The sequence below is a fragment of the Scyliorhinus torazame genome, chromosome 14 (assembly GCF_047496885.1).
Source record: "Scyliorhinus torazame isolate Kashiwa2021f chromosome 14, sScyTor2.1, whole genome shotgun sequence".
NCBI lineage: Eukaryota > Metazoa > Chordata > Chondrichthyes > Carcharhiniformes > Scyliorhinidae > Scyliorhinus > Scyliorhinus torazame.
In genome coordinates, this window is record NC_092720.1 from 175,517,069 (window position 1) to 175,541,130 (window position 24,062).

The following is a 24,062-nucleotide window of genomic DNA, read 5'->3' on the forward strand; positions in this document are numbered from 1 at the left end:
GCTGAGGCCACAACGCAGAGCACTAACCACGAGACGATCACAGCGCCACACGTCACCAGTGAAGCATGTCTGTAACTGTCGATGTACTTGGTCATCAACTGTTTGGAATCTATCATGACGCACAGTTTATGACTCCCTAAAAACAACTTTAGTAGATACACAAGTTTGGATGCCTTAACTTTGGTACCATAATAATGTTCCTGCAACAAAGATAATTAACCGGGCTCATAAAAATAACAATGCAATGGCTATAATATATAATACATAACAATTCCGATATTCATCCCAAACTTATGGTATATGGACGTTCTCCCGGTGTCTGCATCGGTTTTCTCTACCTGCTCGAGGTCCCTCCCGCAGTGCAAAGATGTGAACGTTCGGTGTATTGGCCATGCAAAAATGAGCCAGATTGTCCATGGATTAACAGTTTCGCTGGATTGGCCGTGATCAATTTGCGGGATTACGGGTATTCTACGGAGGAACTTGGTCTCTTTGTCTCTTGCTGATTTTTAAAAACCATTTCTCCCAGCATTCCTTTCCTCCCATTCTTGAATATTGCAAGTGCAAACAAACTCTCTCTCTATTTCCACGATTGACTTTCTCCGCCCAAATACCAGTTGCGCGTTGGAGCGCCTCTCATTCGCAGTCTCACACTCTTTGATCGAAAGAGAAAAATCTAGGCCCCTTTCGTTCCACTGTTGCTGTTAGTTGAATGTCTCTCCATGGTGGTTCAAATTCATATTGGTTCAACCTTTGGATGCGAACTGACTGTTTAAAATCATAAAGGCAGCATTTGGCGTGTTTAATATTGGAACCAGAGAAAAGAAATCAAATCAACGTGGCATGAAATATAAAAAGCACCAAGGCGGTGATTCGATCCCACAGAGGGACGAAGTATACAAAATATTTCATCCTTGGGAGGGATATCATTCCGTCTCCGGGTGGGATTGAATCACCAACCTTTCGGTTAACAGCCGAAGGCGCAAACCGATTGCGCCACAGAGACGACAACTGCTCACTTCGCTCGAATAAACATTCCAAATTATGATGGAAACAATCTCATCCTGGCCACGTCATAAGAGCAAATTATTGTCCATGCACAAATCTGGAACAAAAACACAAAAGGTTGGGCAATCTCGGCAGGTTTTACAGCATCTGAGAAGTCAGAACGGAGTCTAAGGTTCAAGACAGGGTGACTTTGTGTTACAGAACAAAGACTACACCATTATCCGTAGCCCTGTCAATAACGCTCCTCCAGCCTTTGACATTCGAGCCATTTTTGTATTTTCTGCTTCCAGATATTCGCAGTGAAACTATAATAAAACTGTAAATTCTGATGTGCAGTTAGGACAGTTTTCTTAGTTTCTAAATATCAGTTGATTTCTCATTCTAACCAAAGGAAATGTGTCTTGACTGTCGACGATCAGTCGGGCAGCGCCCTTCGTTCCTCGGAGTCTCTTTCTCGAAGTGTTTCCCAACATTCACAAAACTAGTGCTTGATTTTCATGTGTTGCTTCGTTTCCTTTTCTCCACTGCCAAGTGGCTCCATTTCTCAGAATTCTGCCCTCTCCTCCTCACTGCTTCATGACCAGATGTCAGGAAATTCATTTCCATGGAGGGACTATCGAGACCAAGATTATTCTCCGCGTATAAAGAGGGTTCAGTGGGTATTTGGTTGAGACACTTGAAAGTTTTGGGTGAATAGCCGAAGAGGCTGATGGAACAAATTGAGAGAGACTGTTTCACTTGCAAAAATAAAAGACCCGGCGGAGTATGATAGATGATACTAGTTAAAATATAAAACCGTGATCTGAGGAGATTCTCGTATTCACAACAGTTTGAATTCAGGAGCCTCTAACAGGAGCAGAAACATGAACTCAGTTGTGACCCGCTTTAAAGAGGCCTTATACAGAGAATTCCGCACTCGTTCATTTCCGAGATGCACATTAACTTATCGCTGACGTGATTCGGAGTCGAAGCGAGGTTGATGCAGCCACAGCGCAAAGTACTAACCACTTTCCGATCACGACGCCACACGTTACCGCCTCGGTGCACTGTGACTGCCGATGTACTTGGTCATCAACTGTTTGGAATCTATCATGGCTAACACATTATGACTCTCTCATTACAAGTTTCGTAGATACACAGTTTGGATACCTCAACATTGGTTCCAGAGTAATATTCCTGCAACGAGGATATATACATTTTAAACCACGCTGATAAAAAGAACCGCCATAATTCATAACACATAACAATTTCGACATTCAGCCCAAATATATGGCATTTGGACTTTCTCCCGTCTCTGCACCGGTTTTCTCCGCCTGCTCGAGGTCCCTCCCATAGTCCAAAGATGTGAAGGTTCGGTGGATTGGCCATGCTAAAGTGTGCCAGATTGTCCATAGACTAGCACTTTCGCTGGATTGGCCAAGATCAACGTGCCAGGTGACTGGCATTCGACGGAGGAGCTTGATCACGAAGACCCCTGCTGATATTTTAAAAACCATTTCATCCTGTGTCCTTTTCCTCTCATTCCTGAATATTGTCAGTGCAATCCATCTTTCTCTCTATTTCTACGACTCAACATCTCCGCCCGCATTCCAGTTAAACTTTGGAGCGTCTCTCATTCGCCGTCTCGCCCTCTTTGATCCAAAGAGAAAAATGTAAGATCCTTTCATCACACTGTTGCTATTGGGTGAATGTCTCTCTATGGTAATTCAAATTGATATTCATTAACTCTTTGGATGCGAACTGAATTTTTAAAATCAGAAAGTCAGCATTTGGCGTGTTTAATATTGGAACCGGAGAAAAGAAATCAAATCAACGTGGCATGAAATATAAAAAGCACCAAGGCGTTGATTCGATCCCACAGAGGGACAAAGTAAAATACGCTTCAGCCGGGGTGGGATAACCCTACGTCGCTGGGTGGGATCGAACCACCAAACTTTCCGTTAACAGCCGAACGCGCTGACCGATTGCGCCACAGAGACGATCAACGCTCGTTTAGCACCAATAAACAAGCCAATTTAAGATGGACACAGTCTCATCTTGTCCACATCGTAACAGCTCATTCTTGTTGATGCACCAATCTGGAACAAAAACACAAAATGCTGGGCAATCTCAGCAGGTCTGACAGCATCTGTGGAGAGAGAACGGCGTCTGTGTTTCAAGCCACGTTGATCATGTGTCACAGAACAAAGACTACGCCATTATCCGTAGCCCTATCAATAACGCCCTCCAGCCTTCTACATTCGAGCCATTGTTGTATTTTCTGCTTCCAGATATTCGCAATGAAACTATAATTAAACTGTATATTCTGATGTGCAGTAAGGACAGTTTTCTTAGATTCTAAATATCAGTTGATTTCTCGAATCATTCTAACCAAAGGAAATGTGAGGTCACTGTCGATGAGCAGTCGGGCAGCGCCCTTCGTTCTACCCGGTGTCTCTTTCTCGAAGTGTTTCCCAACATTCACAAAACTAGTGCTTGATTTTCGTGTGTCGCTTCTTTTCCATTTTCTCCATTGCCAACTGGCATTATCTCCCAAAATCCTGCCCGCTCCTCTTCATTGCATCATGCCAGAAGTCAGGAAATTCATGGAGATGGAGGGACCATCCAGACCAAGAATATTCTCCGCGTATACAGAAGGTTCCGTGGGTCTTTACTTGAGACACTTGAACATTTTGGGTGAATGGCCAAAGAAGCTGATGCAGCAAATTGAGAGAGACTGTTTTCACTTCCAACCAGACAAGAACCTGAGGAGTATGCTTGCTGATAATAGATAAAATAAAAAACTGGGAGCTGAAGAGATTCTCGTATTCACAAGCGTTTGAATTCTGGAGCATCAAACAGGAGCAGAAGCATGCACTCAGATGTGAGCCCGTTTTAAAGAGTCCTTTCCTCAGAGAATTCCTCATCAGTTCATTTGCGAAAAACTCATCAAATTATCGCTGCCGTGACTCTGAATCGAAATTGCTGCGGCCACAACGCAGAGCACTAACCACGAGACGATCACGGCGCCACACGTCACCGGCGAAGCATGTCTGTAACTGTCGATGTACTTGGTCATCAACTGTTTGGAATCTATCATGACGCACAGTTTATGACTCCCTAAAAACAAATTTAGTAGATACACAAGTTTGGATACCTTAACTTTGGTTCCATAATAATGTTCCTGCAACAAGGATAATTAACCGGGCTCATAAAAATAACAATGCAATGGCTGTAATATATAATACATAACAATTCCGATATTCATCCCAAACTTATGGTATTTGGACGTTCTCCCGGTGTTTGCATCGGTTTTCTCTACCTGCTCGAGATCCCACCCGCAGTGCAAAGATGTGAACGTTCGGTGTATTGGCCATGCTAAAATGAGCCAGATTGTCCATGGATTGTTTCAGTTAACAGCCGAACGCGCTGACCGATTGCGCCACAGAGACGACAAATGCTCTTTTAGCTCCAATAAACAAGCCAATTTAAGATGGACACAGTCTCATCTTGTCCACATCGTAACAGTTCCTTCTTGTTGATGCACCAATCTGGAACAAAAACACAAAATGCTGGGCAATCTCAGCAGGTCTGACAGCATCTGTGGAGAGAGAACGGAGTCTGTGTTTCAAGCCACGTTGATTATGTGTCACAGAACAAAGACTACGCCACTATCCGTAGCCCTGTCAATAACGCCTTCCAGCCTTCTACATTCGAGCCATTGTTGTATTTTCTGCTTCCAGCTATTCGCAATGAAACTATAATTAAACTGTATATTCTGATGTGCAGTAAGGACAGTTTTCTTAGATTCTAAATATCAGTTGATTTCTCGAATCATTCTAACCAATGGAAATGTGACGTCACTGTCGATGAGCAGTCGGGCAGCGCCCTTCGTTCTCCCCGGTGTCTCTTTCTCGAAGTGTTTCCCAACATTCACAAAACTAGTGCTTGATTTCCGTGTGTCGCTTCTTTTCCATTTTCTCCATTGCCAACTGGCATTATCTCCCAAAATCCTGCCCGCTCCTCTTCATTGCATCATGTCAGATGTCAGGAAATTCATGCAGATGGAGGGACCATCCAGACCAAGAATATTCTCCGCGTATACAGAAGGTTCCGTGGGTCTTTACTTGAGACACTTGAACATTTTGGGTGAATGGCCAAAGAAGATGATGCAGCAAATTGAGAGAGTCTGTTTTCGCTTCCAACCAGACAAGAACCTGAGGAGTATGCTTGCTGATAATAGTTAAAATAAAAAACTGGGAGCTGAAGAGATTCTCGTATTCACAAGCGTTTGAATTCTGGAGCATCAAACAGGAGCAGAAGCATGCACTCAGATGTGAGCCCGTTTTAAAGAGTCCTTTCCTCAGAGAATTCCTCATCAGTTCATTTGTGAAAAACTCATCAAATTATCGCTGCCGTGACTCTGAATCGAAATTGCTGCGGCCACAACGCAGAGCACTAACCACGAGACGATCACGGCGCCATACGTCACCGGCGAAGCATGTCTGTAACTGTCGATGTACTTGGTCATCAACTGTTTGGAATCTATCATGACGCAGAGTTTATGACTCCCTAAAAACAACTTTAGTAGATACACAAGTTTGGATGCCTTAACTTTGGTTCCATAATAATGTTCCTGCAACAAGGATAATTAACCGGGCTCATAAAAATAACAATGCAATGGCTGTAATATATAATACATAACAATTCCGATATTCATCCCAAACTTATGGTATTTGGACGTTCTCCCGGTGTCTGCATCGGTTTTCTCTACCTGCTCGAGATCCCCCCGCAGTGCAAAGATGTGAACGTTCGGTGTATTGGCCATGCTAAAATGAGCCAGATTGTCCATGGATTAACAGGTTCGCTGTGTTGGCCGTGATCAATTTGCGGAATTACGGGTATTCTACGGAGGAACTTGGTCTCTTTGTCTCTTGCTGATTTTTTGAAACCATTTCTCCCAGCATTCCTTTCCTCCCATTCTTGAATATTGCAAGTTCAAACAAACTCTCTCTCTATTTCCACGATTGTCTTTCTCCGCCCAAATACCAGTTGCGCGTTGCAGTGCCTCTCATTCGCCGTCTCACACTCTTTGATCTAAAGAGAAAAATCTAGGCCCCTTTCGTTCCACTGTTGCTGTCAGGTGAATGTCTCTCCATGGTGGTTCAAATTCATATTGATTAAACCTTTGGATGCGAACTGACTGTTTGAAATCATAAAGACAGCATTTGGCGTGTTTAAAATTGGAACCGGAGAAAATAAATCAAATCAACGGGGCATGAAATATAAAAAGCATCAAGGTGGTGATTCGATCCCACAGAGGGACGAAGTATACAAAACATTTCAGCCTCGGGAGGAATATCATTTCGTCTTCGGGTGGGATTGAACCACCAACCTTTCGATTAACAGCCGAACGCGCTAACCGATTGCGCCACAGAGATGACAACTGCTCTCGTTACTCGAATAAACATGACAAATAATGATGGAAACAATCTCATCCTGGCCACGTCAAAAGAGCAAATTATTGTCCATGCACAAATCTGGAACAAAAACACAAAAGGTTGGGCAATCTCCGCAGGTCTTACAGCATCTGAGAAGTCAGAACGGAGTCTGTGGTTCAAGACAGGGTGACTTTGTGTTACAGAACAAAGACTACACCATTATCCGTAGCCCTGTCAATAACGCGCCTCCAGCCTTTTTCATTCGAGCCATTTTTGTATTTTCTGCTGCCAGATATTCGCAGTGAAACTACAATAAAACTGTATTTTCTGATGTGCAGTTAGGACAGTTTTCTTAGTTTCTAAATATCAGTTGATTTCTCATTGTAACCAAAGGAAATGTGTCTTGACTGTCGACGATCAGTCGGGAAGCGCCCTTCGTTCTCCCCGGTTTCTCTTTCTCGAAGTGTTTCCCAACATTCACAAACCTAGTGCTTGATTTTCGTGTGTTGCTTCGTATCCTTTTCTCCACTGCCAAGTGGCTCTATTTCTCAAAATTCTGCCCACTCCTCACTGCTTCATGACCAGATGTCAGGAAATTCATTTCCATGGAGGGACTATCGAGACCAAGAATATTCTCCGCGTATAAAGAAGGTTCAGAGGGTATTTGGTTGAGACACTTGAAAGTTTTGGGTGAATAGCCGAAGAAGCTGATGTAACAAATTGAGAGAGACTGTTTTCACTTGCAAAAATAAAAGACCCGGAGGAGTATGATGGATGAAAATAGTTAAAATATAAAACAGTGATCTGAGGAGATTCTCGTATTGCCAACAGTTTGAATTCAGGTGCCTCTCACAGGAGCAGAAACATGCACTCAGTTGTGACCCGCTTTAAAGAGGCCTTACACAGAGAATTCCGCACCCGTTAATTTTCGAGATACACATTAACTTACCGCTGTTGTGACTCGGAGTCGAAGCGAGGTTGATGCAGCCACAGCGCAAAGTACTAACCACCAGACGATCACGACGCCACACGTTCCCGCCGAGATGCACAGTGACTGCCGATGTACTTGATCATCAACTGTTTGGAATCTATCATGGCCAACACTTTATGACTCTCTCATTACAAGTTTCGTAGATACACAGTTTGGATACCTCAACATTGGTTCCAGGGTAATGTTCCTGCAACAAGGGTATATACATTTTAACCCACGCTGATAAAAAGAACCGCTATAATAGATAACACATAACAATTTCGACATTCAGCCCAAATATATGGCATTTGGACTTTCTCCCGTCTCTGCATCGATTTTCTCCGCCTGCTCGAGGTCCCTCCCATAGTCCAAAGATGTGAAGGTTCGGTGGATTGGCCATGCTAAAGTGTGCCAGATTGTCCATAGACTAGCAGTTTCGCTGGATTGGCCAAGATCAACGTGCCAGGTGACTGGCATTCTCCGGAGGAGCTTGATCACGAAGACCCCGGCTGATTTTTTAAAAACCATTTCATTCTGTATCCCTTTCCTCTCATTCCTGAATATTGTCAGTGCAAACCAACTTTCTCTCTATTTCTACGACTCAACATCTCCGCCCGCATACCAGTTGAACTTTGGAGCGTCTCTCATTCGCCGTCTCGCCCTCTTTGATCCAAAGAGAAAAATCTAAGATCCTTTCATCCCACTGTTGCTATTGGATGAATGTCTCTCTATGGTAATTCAAATTCATATTCATTAACCCTTTGGATACGAACTGAATGTTTAAAATCAGAAAGACAGAATTTGGCGTGTTTAATATTGGAACCGGAGAAAAGAAATCAAATCAACGTGGCATGAAATATTAAAAGCACCAAGGCGGTGTTTCGATCGCACAGAGGGACAAAGTAAAATGCGGTTCACGCGGGGTGGGATAACATTCCGTCTCTGGGTGGGATCGAACCACCAACCTTTTAGTTAACAGCCGAACGCGCTGACCGATTGCGCCACAGAGACGACAAATGCTCCTTTAGCTCCAATAAACAGGCCAATTTAAGAGGAACACAGTCTCATCTTGTCCACATCGTAACAGTTCCTTCTTGTTGATGCACCAATCTGGAACAAAAACTCAAAATGCTGGGCAATCTCAGCAGGTCTGACAGCATCTGTGGAGAGAGAACGGAGTCTGTGTTTCAAGCCAGGTTGATTATGTGTCACAGAACAAAGACTACGCCATTATCCGTCGCCCTGTCAATAACGCCTTCCAGCCTTCTACATTCGAGCCATTGTTGTATTTTCTGCTTCCAGATATTCGCAATGAAACTATAATTAAATTGTATATTCTGATGTGCAGTAAGGACAGTTTTCTTAGATTCAAAATATCAGTTGATTTCTCGAATCATTCTAACCAATGGAAATGTGACGTCACTGTCGATGAGCAGTCGGGCAGCGCCCTTCGTTCTCCCCGGTGTCTCTTTCTCGAAGTGTTTGCCAACATTCACAAAACTAGTGCTTGATTTCCGTGTGTCGCTTCTTTTCCATTTTCTCCATTGCCAACTGGCATTATCTCCCAAAATCCTGCCCGCTCCTCTAAATTGAATCATGTCAGATGTCAGGAAATTCATGGAGATGAAGGGACCATCCAGACCAAGAATATTCTCCGCGTACACAGAAGGTTCCGTGGGTCTTTACTTGAGACACTTGAACATTTTGGGTGAATGGCCAAAGAAGCTAATGCAGCAAATTGAGAGAGACTGTTTTCACTTCCAACCAGACAAGAACCTGAGGAGTATGCTTGCTGATAATAGATAAAATAAAAAACTGGGAGCTGAAGAGATTCTCGTATTCACAAGCGTTTGAATTCTGGAGTATCAAACAGGAGCAGAAGCATGCACTCAGATGTGAGCCCGTTTTAAAGAGTCCTTTCCTCAGAGAATTCCTCATCAGTTCATTTGCGAAAAACTCATCAAATTATCGCTGCCGTGACTCTGAATCGAAATTGCTGCGGCCACAACGCAGAGCACTAACCACGAGACGATCACGGCGCCACACGTCACCGGCGAAGCATGTCTGTAACTGTCGATGTACTTGGTCATCAACTGTTTGGAATCTATCATGACGCACAGTTTATGACTCCCTAAAAACAAATTTAGTAGATACACAAGTTTGGATACCTTAACTTTGGTTCCATAATAATGTTCCTGCAACAAGGATAATTAACCGGGCTCATAAAAATAACAATGCAATGGCTGTAATATATAATACATAACAATTCCGATATTCATCCCAAACTTATGGTATTTGGACGTTCTCCCGGTGTCTGCATCGGTTTTCTCTACCTGCTCGGGGTCCCACCCGCAGTGCAAAGATGTGAACGTTCGGTGTATTGGCCATGCTAAAATGAGCCAGATTGTCCATGGATTAACAGTTTCGCTGGATTGGCCGTGATCAATTTGCGGGATTACGGGTATTCTACGGAGGAACTTGGTCTCTTTGTCTCTTGCTGATTTTTTGAAACGATTTCTCCCAGCATTCCTTTCCTCTCATTCTTGAATATTGCAAGTGCAAACAAACTCTCTCTCTATTTCCAGGATTGACTTTCTTCGCCCAAATACCAGTTGCGCGTTGGAGTGCCTCTCATTCGCCGTCTCACACTCTTTGATCTAAAGAGAAAAATCTAGGCCCCTTTCGTTCCACTGTTGCTGTTAGGTGAATGTCTCTCCATGGTGGTTCAAATTCATATTGATTAAACCTTTGGATGCGAACTGACTGTTTGAAATCATAAAGACAGCATTTGGCGTGTTTAATATTGGAACCGGAGAAAATAAATCAAATCAACGTGGCATGAAATATAAAAAGCACCAAGGCGGTGATTCGATCCCACAGAGGGACGAAGTATACGAAACATTTCATCCTCGGGAGGGATATCATTTCGTCTCTGGGTGGGATTGAACCACCAACCTTTCGGTTAACAGCCGAACGCGCTAACCGATTGCGCCACAGAGACGACAACTTAACTCGTCATTCGAATAAACATGCCAAATTCTGATGGAAACAATCTCATCCTGGCCACGACATAAGAGCAAATTATTGTCCATGCACAAATCTGGAACAAAAACACAAAAGGTTGGGCAATCTCGGCAGGTCTTACAGCATCTGAGAAGTCAGAACGGAGTCTGTGGTTCAAGACAGGGTGACTTTGTGTTACACAACAAAGACTACACCATTATCCGTAGCCCTGTCAATAACGCGCCTCCAGCCTTTTACATTCGAGCCATTTTTGTATTTTCTGCTGCCAGATATTCGCAGTGAAACTACAATAAAACTGTATTTTCTGATGTGCAGTTAGGACAGTTTTCTTAGTTTCTAAATATCAGTTGATTTCTCATTGTAACCAAAGGAAATGTGTCTTGACTGTCGACGATCAGTCGGGAAGCGCCCTTCGTTCTCCCCGGTGTCTCTTTCTCGAAGTGTTTCCCAACATTCACAAACCTAGTGCTTGATTTTCGTGTGTTGCTTCGTATCCTTTTCTCCACTGCCAAGTGGCTCTATTTCTCAAAATTATGCCCACTCCTCACTGCTTCATGACCAGATGTCAGGAAATTCATTTCCATGGAGGGACTATCGAGACCAAGATTATTCTCCGCGTATAAAGAAGGTTCAGTGGGTATTTGGTTGAGACACTTGAAAGTTTTGGGTGAATAGCCGAAGAAGCTGATGTAACAAATTGAGAGAGACTGTTTTCACTTGCAAAAATAAAAGACCCGGAGGAGTATGATGGATGAAAATAGTTAAAATATAAAACAGTGACCTGAGGAGATTCTCGTATTCACAACAGTTTGAATTCAGGTGCCTCTCACAGGAGCAGAAACATGCACTCAGTTGTGACCCGCTTTAAAGAGGCCTTACACAGAGAATTCCGCACCCGTTAATTTTCGAGATACACATTAACTTACCGCTGTCGTGACTCGGAGTCGAAGTGAGGTTGATGCAGCCACAGCTCAAAGTACTAACCACTATACGATCACGACGCCACATGTTCCCGCCGAGGTGCACAGTGACTGCCGATGTACTTGATCATCAACTGTTTGGAATCTATCATGGCCAACACTTTATGACTCTCTCATTACAAGTTTCGTAGATACACAGTTTGGATACCTCAACTTTGGTTCCAGAGTAATGTTCCTGCAACAAGGGTATATACATTTTAACCCACGCTGATAAAAAGAACCGCTATGATAGATAACACATAACAATTTCGACATTCAGCCCAAATATATGGCATTTGGACTTTCTCCCGTCTCTGCATCGATTTTCTCCGCCTGTTCGAGGTCCCTCCCATAGTCCAAAGATGTGAAGGTTCGGTGGATTGGCCATGCTAAAGTGTGCCAGATTGTCCATAGACTAGCAGTTTCGCTGGATTGGCCAAGATCAACGTGCCAGGTGACTGGAATTCTACGGAGGAGCTTGATCACGAAGACCCCTGCTGATTTTTTAAAAACCATTTCATTCTGTATCCCTTTCCTCTCATTCCTGAATATTGTCAGTGCAAACCAACTTTCTCTCTATTTCTACGTCTCAACATCTCCTCCCGCATACCAGTTGAACTTTGGAGCGTCTCTCATTCGCCGTCTCGCCCTCTTTGATCCAAAGAGAATAATCTAAGTTCCTTTCATCCCACTGTTGCTATTGGGTGAATGTCTCTCTATGGTAATTCAAATTCATATTCATTAACCCTTTGGATGCGAACTGAATGTTTAAAATCAGAAAGACAGAACTTGGCGTGTTTAATATTGGAACCGGAGAAAATAAATCTAAAACCGGAGAAAAGAACCCTAACCCTAACCCTAACCCTAACCCCAACCCTAACCAATCTGGAACAAAAACACAAGATGCTGGGCAATCTCAGCAGGTCTGACAGCATCTGTGGAGAGAGAACGGAGTCTGTGTTTCAGGCCACGTTGATTATGTGTCACAGAACAAAGACCACGCCATTATCCATAGCCCTGTCAATAACGCCCTCCAGCCTTCTACATTCGAGCCATTGTTGTATTTTCTGCTTCCAGATATTCGCAATGAAACTATAATTAAACTGTATATTCTGATGTGCAGTAAGGACAGTTTTCTTAGATTCTAAATATCAGTTGATTTCTCGAATCTTTCTAACCAAAGGAAATGTGACGTCACTGTCGATGAGCAGTCGGGCAGCGCCCTTCGTTCTCCCCGGTGTCTCTTTCTCGAAGTGTTTGCCAACATTCACAAACCTAGTGCTTGATTTTCGTGTGTTGCTTCGTATCCTTTTCTCCACTGCCAAGTGGCTCTATTTCTCAAAATTCTGCCCACTCCTCACTGCTTCATAACCAGATGTCAGGAAGTTCATTTCCATGGAGGGACTATCGAGACCAAATTATGCTCCGCGTATAAAGAAGGTTCAGTGGGTATTTGGTTGAGACACTTGAAAGTTTTGAGTGAATAGCCGAAGAAGCTGATGTAATAAATTGATAGAGACTGTTTTCACTTGCAAAAATAAAAGACCCGGAGGAGTATGATGGATGAAAATAGTTAAAATATAAAACAGTGATCTGAGGAGATTCTCGTATTCACAACAGTTTGAATTCAGGTGCCTCTCACAGGAGCAGAAACATGCACTCAGTTGTGACCCGCTTTAAAGAGGCCTTACACAGAGAATTCCGCACCCGTTAATTTTCGAGATACACATTAACTTACCGCTGTCGTGACTCGGAGTCGAAGCGAGGTTGATGCAGCCACAGCTCAAAGTACTAACCACTATACGATCACGACGCCACACGTTCCCGACCAGGTGCACAGTGACTGCTGATGTACTTGATCATCAACTGTTTGGAATCTATCATGGCCAACACTTGATGACTCTCTCATTACAAGTTTCGTAGATACACAGTTTGGATACATCAACATTGGTTCCAGAGTAATGTTCCTGCAACAAGGGTATATACATTTTAACCCACGCTGATAAAAAGAACCGCTATAATAGATAACACATAACAATTTCGACATTCAGCCCAAATATATGGCATTTGGACTTTCTCCCGTCTCTGCATCGATTTTCTCCGCCTGCTCGAGGTCCCTCCCATAGTCCAAAGATGTGAAGGTTCGGTGGATTGGCCATGCTAAAGTGTGCCAGATTGTCCATAGACTAGCAGTTTCGCTGGATTAGCCACGATCAACGTGCCAGGTGACTGGCATTCTCCGGAGGAGCTTGATCACGAAGACCCCTGCTGATTTTTAAAAAACCATTTCATTCTGTATCCCTTTCCTCTCATTCCTGAATATTGTCAGTGCAAACCAACTTTCTCTCTATTTCTACGACTCAACATCTCCGCCCGCATACCAGTTGAACTTTGGAGCGTCTCTCATTCGCCGTCTCGCCCTCTTTGATCCAAAGAGAAAAATCTAAGATCCTTTCATCCCACTGTTGCTATTGGATGAATGTCTCTCTATGGTAATTCAAATTCATATTCATTAACCCTTTGGATGCGAACTGAATGTTTAAAATCAGAAAGACAGAATTTGGCGTGTTTAATATTGGAACCGGAGAAAAGAAATCAAATCAACGTGGAATGAAATATTAAAAGCACCAAGGCGGTGTTTCGATCGCACAGAGGGACAAAGTAAAATGCGGTTCACGCGGGGTGGGATAACATTCCGTCTCTGGGTGGGATCGAACCACCAACCTTTCAGTTAACAGCCGAACGCGCTGACCGATTGCGCCACAGAGACGACAAATGCTACTTCAGCTCCAATAAAAAGGCCAATTTAAGATGGACACAGTCTCATCTTGTCCACATCGTAACAGTTCCTTCTTGTTGATGCACCAATCTGGAACAAAAACTCAAAATGCTGGGCAATCTCAGCAGGTCTGACAGCATCTGTGGAGAGAGAACGGAGTCTGTGTTTCAAGCCAGGTTGATTATGTGTCACAGAACAAAGACTACGCCATTATCCGTAGCCCTGTCAATAACGCCTTCCAGCCTTCTACATTCGAGCCATTGTTGTATTTTCTGCTTCCAGATATTCGCAATGAAACTATAATTAAACTGTATATTCTGATGTGCAGTAAGGACAGTTTTCTTAGATTCTAAATATCAGTTGATTTCTCGAATAATTCTAACCAATGGAAATGTGACGTCACTGTCGATGAGCAGTCGGGCAGCGCCCTTCGTTCTCCCCGGTGTCTCTTTCTCGAAGTGTTTGCCAACATTCACAAAACTAGTGCTTGATTTCCGTGTGTCGCTTCTTTTCCATTTTCTCCATTGCCAACTGGCATTATCTCCCAAAATCCTGCCCGCTCCTCTAAATTGCATCATGTCAGATGTCAGGAAATTCATGGAGATGGAGGGACCATCCAGACCAAGAATATTCTCCGCGGATACAGAAGGTTCCGTGGGTCTTTACTTGAGACACTTGAACATTTTGGGTGAATGGCCAAAGAAGCTAATGCAGCAAATTGAGAGAGACTGTTTTCACTTCCAACCAGACAAGAACCTGAGGAGTATGCTTGCTGATAATAGATAAAATAAAAAACTGGGAGCTGAAGAGATTCTCGTATTCACAAGCGTTTGAATTCTGGAGCATCAAACAGGAGCAGAAGCATGCACTCAGATGTGAGCCCGTTTTAAAGAGTCCTTTCCTCAGAGAATTCCTCATCAGTTCATTTGCGAAAAACTCATCAAATTATCGCTGCCGTGACTCTGAATCGAAATTGCTGCGGCCACAACGCAGAGCACTAACCACGAGACGATCACGGCGCCACACGTCACCGGCGAAGCATGTCTGTAACTGTCGACGTACTTGGTCATCAACTGTTTGGAATCTATCATGACGCACAGTTTATGACTCCCTAAAAACAAATTTAGTAGATACACAAGTTTGGATACCTTAACTTTGGTTCCATAATAATGTTCCTGCAACAAGGATAATTAACCGGGCTCATAAAAATAACAATGCAATGGCTGTAATATATAATACATAACAATTCCGATATTCATCCCAAACTTATGGTATTTGGACGTTCTCCCGGTGTCTGCATCGGTTTTCTCTACCTTCTCGGGGTCCCACCCGCAGTGCAAAGATGTGAACATTCGGTTTATTGGCCATGCTAAAATGAGCCAGATTGTCCATGGATTAACAGTTTCGCTGGATTGGCCGTGATCAATTTGCGGGATTACGGGTATTCTACGGAGGAACTTGGTCTCTTTGTCTCTTGCTGATTTTTTGAAACGATTTCTCCCAGCATTCCTTTCCTCTCATTCTTGAATATTGCAAGTGCAAACAAACTCTCTCTCTATTTCCAGGATTGACTTTCTTCGCCCAAATACCAGTTGCGCGTTGGAGTGCCTCTCATTCGCCGTCTCACACTCTTTGATCTAAAGAGAAAAATCTAGGCCCCTTTCGTTCCACTGTTGCTGTTAGGCGAATGTCTCTCCATGGTGGTTCAAATTCATATTGATTAAACCTTTGGATGCGAACTGACTGTTTGAAATCATAAAGACAGCATTTGGCGTGTTTAATATTGGAACCGGAGAAAATAAATCAAATCAACGTGGCATGAAATATAAAAAGCACCAAGGCGGTGATTCGATCCCACAGAGGGACGAAGTATACGAAACATTTCATCCTCGGGAGGGATATCATTTCGTCTCTGGGTGGGATTGAACCACCAACCTTTCGGTTAACAGCCGAACGCGCTAACCGATTGCGCCACAGAGACGACAACTTAACTCGTCATTCGAATAAACATGCCAAATTCTGATGGAAACAATCTCATCCTGGCCACGACATAAGAGCAAATTATTGTCCATGCACAAATCTGGAACAAAAACACAAAAGGTTGGGCAATCTCGGCAGGTCTTACAGCATCTGAGAAGTCAGAACGGAGTCTGTGGTTCAAGACAGGGTGACTTTGTGTTACACAACAAAGACTACACCATTATCCGTAGCCCTGTCAATAACGCGCCTCCAGCCTTTTACATTCGAGCCATTTTTGTATTTTCTGCTGCCAGATATTCGCAGTGAAACTACAATAAAACTGTATTTTCTGATGTGCAGTTAGGACAGTTTTCTTAGTTTCTAAATATCAGTTGATTTCTCATTGTAACCAAAGGAAATGTGTCTTGACTGTCGACGATCAGTCGGGAAGCGCCCTTCGTTCTCCCCGGTGTCTCTTTCTCGAAGTGTTTCCCAACATTCACAAACCTAGTGCTTGATTTTCGTGTGTTGCTTCGTATCCTTTTCTCCACTGCCAAGTGGCTCTATTTCTCAAAATTCTGCCCACTCCTCACTGCTTCATGACCAGATGTCAGGAAATTCATTTCCATGGAGGGACTATCGAGACCAAGATTATTCTCGGCGTATAAAGAAGGTTCAGAGGGTATTTGGTTGAGACACTTGAAAGTTTTGGGTGAATAGCCGAAGAAGCTGATGTAACAAATTGAGAGAGACTGTTTTAACTTGCAAAAATAAAAGACCCGGAGGAGTATGATGGATGAAAATAGTTAAAATATAAAACAGTGATCTGAGGAGATTCTCGTATTCACAACAGTTTGAATTCAGGTGCCTCTCACAGGAGCAGAAACATGCACTCAGTTGTGACCCGCTTTAAAGAGGCCTTACACAGAGAATTCCGCACCCGTTAATTTTCGAGATACACATTAACTTACCGCTGTTGTGACTCGGAGTCGAAGCGAGGTTGATGCAGCCACAGCGCAAAGTACTAACCACCAGACGATCACGACGCCACACGTTGCCGCCGAGATGCACAGTGACTGCCGATGTACTTGATCATCAGCTGTTTGGAATCTATCGTGGCCAACACTTTATGACTCTCTCATTACAAGTTTCGTAGATACACAGTTTGGATACCTCAACATTGGTTCCAGAGTAATGTTCCTGCAACAAGGATATATACATTTTAACCGACGCTGAAAAAAAGAACCGCTATAATAGATAATACATAACAATTTCGACATTCATCCCAAATATATGGCATTTGGACGTTCTCCCGTCTCTGCATCGGTTTTCTCCGCCGGCTCAAGGTCCCTCCCATAGTCCAAAGATGTGAAGGTTCGGTGGACTGGCCATGCTAAAGTGTACCAGATTGTCCATAGAATAGCAGTTTCGCTGGATTGGCCAAGATCAACGTGCCAGGTGACTGGCATTGTACGGAGGAGCTTGATCACGAAGACCCCTGCTGATTTTTAAAAAACCATTTCATCCTGTATCCCTTTCCTCTCATTCCTGAATATTGTCAGTGCAAACCAACTTTCTCTCTATTTCTACGACTCAACATCTCCGCCCGCATACCAGTTGAACTTTGGAGCGTCTCTCATTCGCCGTTTCGCCCTCTTTGATCCAAAGAGAAAAATCTAAGATCCTTTCATCCCACTGTTGCTATTGGGTGAATGTCTCTCTATGGTAATTCAAATTCATATTCATTTACCCTTTGGATGCGAACTGACTGTTTAAAATCAGAAACACAGCATTTGGCGTGTTTAATATTGGAACCAGAGAAAATAAATCAAATCAACGTGGCATGAAATATAAAAAGCACCAAGGCGGTGATTCGATCCCACAGAGGGACAACGTAAAATACGCTTCACCCGGGGTGGGATAACACTTCGTCTCTGGATGGGATCGAACCACAAAACTTTCGGTTAATGGCCGAACGCGCTATAGAGACAACAAATGCTCTTTTAGCTCCAATAAACAAGCCAATTTAAGATGGACACAGTCTCATCTTGTCCACATCGTAACAGTTCCTTCTTGTTGATGCACCAATCTGGAACAAAAACACAAAATGCTGGGCAATCTCAGCAGGTCTGACAGCATCTCTGGAGAGAGTCTGTGTTTCAATCCAGGGTGATTATGTGTCACAGAACAAAGACTACGCCATTATCCGTAGCCCTGTCAATAACGCCCTCCAGCCTTCTACATTCGAGCCATTGTTGTATTTTCTGCTTCCAGATATTCGCAATGAAACTATAATTAAACTGTATTTTCTATTGTGCAGTAAGGACAGTTTTATTAGCTTCTAAATATCAGTTGATTTCTCGAAACATTCTATCCAAAGGAAATGTGACGTCACTGTCGATGAGCAGTCGGGCAGCGCCCTTAGTTCTCCCCGGTGTCTCTATCTAGAAGTGTTTCCCAACATTCACAAAACTAGTGCTTGATTTTCGTGTGTCGCTTCTTTTCCATTTTCTCCATTGCCAACTGGCATTATCTCCCAAAATCCTGCCCGCTCCTCCTCATTGCATCATGACAGGTGTCAGGAAATTCATGGAGGTGGAGGGACCATCCAGACCAAGAATATTCTCCGCGGAGACAGAAGGTTCCGTGGGTCTTTACTTCAGACACTTGAACATTTTGGGTGAATGGCCAAAGAAGCTGATGCAGCAAATTGAGGGAGACTGTTTTCACTTCCAACCAGACAAGAACCTGAGGAGTATGCTTGCTGATAATAGTTAAAATAAAAAACTGGGAGCTGAAGAGATTCTCGTATTCACAAGCGTTTGAATTCTGGAGCATCAAACAGGAGCAGAAGCATGCACTCAGATGTGAGCCCGTTTTAAAGAGTCCTTTCCTCAGAGAATTCCTCATCAGTTCATTTGCGAAAAACTCATCAAATTATCGCTGCCGTGACTCTGAATCGAAATTGCTGCGGCCACAACGCAGAGCACTAACCACGAGGCGATCACGGCGCCACACGTCACCAGTGAAGCATGTCTGTAACTGTCGATGTACTTGGTCTTCAACTGTTTGGAATCTATCATGACGCACAGTTTATGACTCCCTAAAAACAACTTTAGTAGATACACAAGTTTGGATGCCTTAACTTTGGTTCCATAATAATGTTCCTGCAACAAAGATAATTAACCGGGCTCATAAAAATAACAATGCAATGGCTATAATATATAATACATAACAATTCCGATATTCATCCCAAACTTATGGTATTTGGACGTTCTCCCGGTGTCTGCATCGGTTTTCTCTACCTGCTCGAGGTCCCTCCCGCAGTGCAAAGATGTGAACGTTCGGTGTATTGGCCATGCTAAAATGAGCCAGATTGTCCATGGATTAACAGTTTCGCTGGATTGGCCGTGATCAATTTGCGGGATTACGGGTATTCTACGGAGGAACTTGGTCTCTTTGTCTCTTGCTGATTTTTTGAAACGATTTCTCCCAGCATTCCTTTCCTCTCATTCTTGAATATTGCAAGTGCAAACTAATTCTCTCTCTATTTCCACGATTGACTTTCTCCGCCCAAATACCAGTTGCGCGTTGCAGTGCCTCTCATTCGCCGTCTCACACTCTTTGATCTAAAGAGAAAAATCTAGGCCCCTTTCGTTCCACTGTTGCTGTTAGGTGAATGTCTCTCCATGGTGGTTCAAATACATATTGATTAAACCTTTGGATGCGAACTGACTGTTTGAAATCATAAAGACAGCATTTGGCGTATTTAATATTGGAACCGGAGAAAATAAATCAAATCAACGTGGCATGAAATATAAAAAGCACCAAGGCGGTGATTCGATCCCACAGAGGGACGAAGTATACAAAACCTTTCATCCTCGGGAGGGATATCATTTCGTCTCTGGGTGGGATTGAACCACCAACCTTTCGGTTAACAGCCGAACGCGGAAAACGATTGCGCCACTGAGACGACAACTGTCACGTCACTCGAATAAACATGCCAAATTATGATGGAAACAATCTCATCCTGGCCACGTCAGAAGAGCAAATTATTGTCCATGCACAAATCTGGAACAAAAACACAAAAAGTTGGGCAATCTCGGCAGGTCTTACAGCATCTGAGAAGTCAGAACGGAGTCTGTGGTTCAGGACAGGGTGACTTTGTGTTACAGAACAAAGACTACACCATTATCCGTAGCCCTGTCAATAACGCTCCTCCACCATTTTACATTCGAGCCATTTTTGTATTTTCTGCTTCCAGATATTCGCAGTGAAACTATAATAAAACTGTATTTTCTGATGTGCAGTTAGGACAGTTTTCTTAGTTTCTAAATATCAGTTGATTTCTCATTCTAACCAAAGGAAATGTGTCTTGACTGTCGACGGTCAGTCGGGAAGAGCCCTTCGTTCTCCCCGGAGTCTCTTTCTCGAAGTGTTTCCCAACATTCACAAACCTAGTGCTTGATTTTTGTGTGTTGCTTCGTATCCTTTTCTCCACTGCCAAGTGGCTCTATTTCTCAAAATTCTGCTCACTCCTCACTGCTTCATGACCAGATGTCAGGAAATTCATTTCCATGGAGGGACTATCGAGACCAAGATTATTCTCCGCATATAAAGAAGGTTCAGAGGGTATTTGGTTGAGACACTTGAAAGTTTTGGGAGAATAGCCGAAGAAGCTGATGTATCAAATTGAGAGAGACTGTTTTCACTTGCAAAAATAAAAGACCCGGAGGAGTATGATGGATGAAAATAGTTAAAATATAAAACAGTGATCTGAGGAGATTCTCGTATTCACAACAGTTTGAATTCAGGTGCCTCTCACAGGAGCAGAAACATGCACTCAGTTGTGACCCGCTTTAAAGAGGCCTTACACAGAGAATTCCGCACCCGTTAATTTTCGAGATACACATTAACTTACCGCTGTCGTGACTCGGAGTCGAAGCGAGGTTGATGCAGCCACAGCGCAAAGTACTAACCACTATACGATCACGACGCCACACGTTCCCGCCGAGATGCACAGTGACTGCCGATGTACTTGATCATCAACTGTTTGGAATCTATCATGGCCAACACTTTATGACTCTCTCATGACAAGTTTCGTAGATACACAGTTTGGATACCTCAACATTGGTTCCAGAGTAATGTTCCTGCAACAAGGGTATATACATTTTAACCCACGCTGATAAAAAGAACCGCTATAATAGATAACACATAACAATTTCGACATTCAGCCCAAATATATGGCATTTGGACTTTCTCCCGTCTCTGCATCGATTTTCTCCGCCTGCTCGAGGTCCCTCCCATAGTCCAAAGATGTGAAGGTTCGGTGGATTGGCCATGCTAAAGTGTGCCAGATTGTCCATAGACTAGCAGTTTCGCTGGATTGGCCAAGATCAACGTGCCAGGTGACTGGCATTGTACGGAGGAGCTTGATCACGAAGACCCCTGCTGATTTTTTAAAAACCATTTCATCCTGTATCCCTTTCCTCTCATTCCTGAATATTGTCAGTGCAAACGAACTTTCTCTCTATTTCTACGACTCAACATCTCCGCCCGCATACCAGTTGAACTTTGGAGCGTCTCTCATTCGCCGTCTCGCCCTCTTTGATCCAAAGAGAAAAATCTAAGATCCTTTCATCCCACTGTTGCTATTGGGTGAATGTCTCTCTATGGTAATTCAAATTCATATTCATTAACCCTTTGGATGCGAACTGAATGTTTAAAATCAGAAAGACAGAATTTGGCGTGTTTAATATTGGAACCGGAGAAAATAAATCTTAAATCGGAGAAAAGAACCCTAACCCTAACCCTAACCAATCTGGAACAAAAACACAAGATGCTGGGCAATCTCAGCAGGTCTGACAGCGTCTGTGGAGAGAGAACGGAGTCTGTGTTTCAAGCCACGTTGATTATGTGTCACAGAACAAAGACTACGCCATTATCCATAGCCCTGTCAATAACGCCCTCCAGCCTTCTACATTCGAGCCATTGTTGTATTTTCTGCTTCCAGATATTCGCAATGAAACTATAATTAAACTGTATATTCTGATGTGCAGCAAGGACAGTTTTCTTAGATTCTAAATATCAGTTGATTTCTCGAATCATTCGAACCAAAGGAAATGTGACGTCACTGTCGATGAGCAGTCGGGCAGCGCCCTTCGTTCTCCCCGGTGTCTCTTTCTTGAAGTGTTTCCCATCATTCACAAAACTAGTGCTGGATTTTCGTGTGTCGCTTCTTTTCCATTTTCTCCATTGCCAACTGGCATTATCTCCCAAAATCCTGCCCGCTCCTCTTCATTGCATCATGACAGATGTCAGGAAATTCATGGAGATGGAGGGACCATCCAGACCAAGAATATTCTCCGAGTATACAGAAGGTTCCGTGGGTCTTTACTTGAGACACTTGAACATTTTGGGTGAATGGCCAAAGAAGCTGTTGCAGCAAATTGAGAGAGACTGTTTTCACTTCCAACCAGACAAGAACCTGAGGAGTATGCTTGCTGATAATAGTTAAAATAAAAAACTGGGAGCTGAAGAGATTCTCGTATTCACAAGCGTTTGAATTCTGGAGCATCAAACAGGAGCAGAAGCATGCACTCAGATGTGAGCCCGTTTTAAAGAGTCCTTTCCTCAGAGAATTCCTCATCAGTTCATTTTCGAAAAACTCATCAAATTATCGCTGCCGTGACTCTGAATCGAAATTGCTGCGGCCACAACGGATAGCACTAACCACGAGACGATCACGGCGCCACACGTCACCGGCGAAGCATGTCTGTAACTGTCGATGTACTTGGTCATCAACTGTTTGGAATCTATCATGACGCACAGTTTATGACTCCCTAAAAACAACTTTAGTAGATACACAAGTTTGGATGCCTTAACTTTGGTTCCATAATAATGTTCCTGCAACAAGGATAATTAACCGGGCTCATAAAAATAACAATGCAATGGCTGTAATATATAATACATAACAATTCCGATATTCATCCCAAACTTATGGTATTTGGACGTTCTCCCGGTGTCTGCATCGGTTTTCTTCCCCTGCTCGAGGTCCCACCCGCAGTGCAAAGATGTGAACGTTCGGTGTATTGGCCATGCTAAAATGAGCCAGATTGTCCATGGATTAACAGTTTCGCTGGATTGCCGGGATCAATTTGCGGGATTACGGGTATTCTATGTAGGAACTTGGTCTCTTTGTCTCTTGCTGATTTTTTGAAACGATTTCTCCCAGCATTCCTTTCCTCTCATTCTTGAATATTGCAAGTGCAAACAAACTCTCTCTCTATTTCCACGATTGTCTTTCTCCGCCCAAATACCAGTTGCGCGTTGCAGTGCCTCTCATTCACCGTCTCACACTCTTTGATCTAAAGAGAAAAATCTAGGCCCCTTTCGTTCCACTGTTGCTGTTAGGTGAATGTCTCTCCATGGTGGTTCAAATCCATATTGATAAACCTTTGGATGCGAACTGACTGTTTGAAATCATAAAGACAGCATTTGGCGTGTTTAATATTGGAACCGGAGAAAATAAATCAAATCAACGTGGCATGAAATATAAAAAGCACCAAGGCGGTGATTCGATCCCACAGAGGGACGAAGTAGACAAAACATTTGATCCTCGGGAGGGATATCATTACGTCTCTCGGTGGGATTGAACACCAACCTTTCGGGCAACAGCCGAACGCGCTAACCGATTGCGCCACAGAGACGGCAACTGCTCACGTCACTCAAACAAACATGCCAAATTATGATGGAAACAATCTCATACTGGACACGTCCTCAGAGCAAATTATTGTCCATGCACAAATCTGGAACAAAAACACAAAAGGTTGGGCAATCTCGGCAGTTCTTACAGCATCTGAGAAGTCAGAACGGAGGCTGTGGTTCAAGACAGGGTGACTTTGTGTTACAGAACAAAGACTACACCATTATCCGTAGCCCTG

At 43.4% G+C, this 24,062-nt stretch overlaps 8 non-coding genes across 8 annotated transcripts; all 8 read right to left on the reverse strand.

The window, feature by feature from the left end:
- Positions 1-932: 932 nt before the first annotated feature.
- On the reverse strand, positions 933-1,006 carry trnan-guu (transfer RNA asparagine (anticodon GUU)). Its single transcript has one exon. It is a non-coding gene; the product is annotated as a tRNA-Asn (tRNA).
- Positions 1,007-2,913: 1,907 nt separating this feature from the next.
- Positions 2,914-2,987, reverse strand: trnan-guu (transfer RNA asparagine (anticodon GUU)). The gene has a single exon. It is a non-coding gene; the product is annotated as a tRNA-Asn (tRNA).
- A 3,367-nt stretch (positions 2,988-6,354) lies between these two features.
- On the reverse strand, positions 6,355-6,428 carry trnan-guu (transfer RNA asparagine (anticodon GUU)). The gene has a single exon. It is a non-coding gene; the product is annotated as a tRNA-Asn (tRNA).
- Positions 6,429-8,335: 1,907 nt separating this feature from the next.
- trnan-guu (transfer RNA asparagine (anticodon GUU)) lies at positions 8,336-8,409 on the reverse strand. Its single transcript has one exon. It is a non-coding gene; the product is annotated as a tRNA-Asn (tRNA).
- Positions 8,410-10,325: 1,916 nt separating this feature from the next.
- Positions 10,326-10,399, reverse strand: trnan-guu (transfer RNA asparagine (anticodon GUU)). Its single transcript has one exon. It is a non-coding gene; the product is annotated as a tRNA-Asn (tRNA).
- A 3,678-nt stretch (positions 10,400-14,077) lies between these two features.
- trnan-guu (transfer RNA asparagine (anticodon GUU)) lies at positions 14,078-14,151 on the reverse strand. The gene has a single exon. It is a non-coding gene; the product is annotated as a tRNA-Asn (tRNA).
- A 1,916-nt stretch (positions 14,152-16,067) lies between these two features.
- On the reverse strand, positions 16,068-16,141 carry trnan-guu (transfer RNA asparagine (anticodon GUU)). The gene has a single exon. It is a non-coding gene; the product is annotated as a tRNA-Asn (tRNA).
- Positions 16,142-23,755: 7,614 nt separating this feature from the next.
- On the reverse strand, positions 23,756-23,828 carry trnan-guu (transfer RNA asparagine (anticodon GUU)). The gene has a single exon. It is a non-coding gene; the product is annotated as a tRNA-Asn (tRNA).
- Positions 23,829-24,062: the final 234 nt, after the last annotated feature.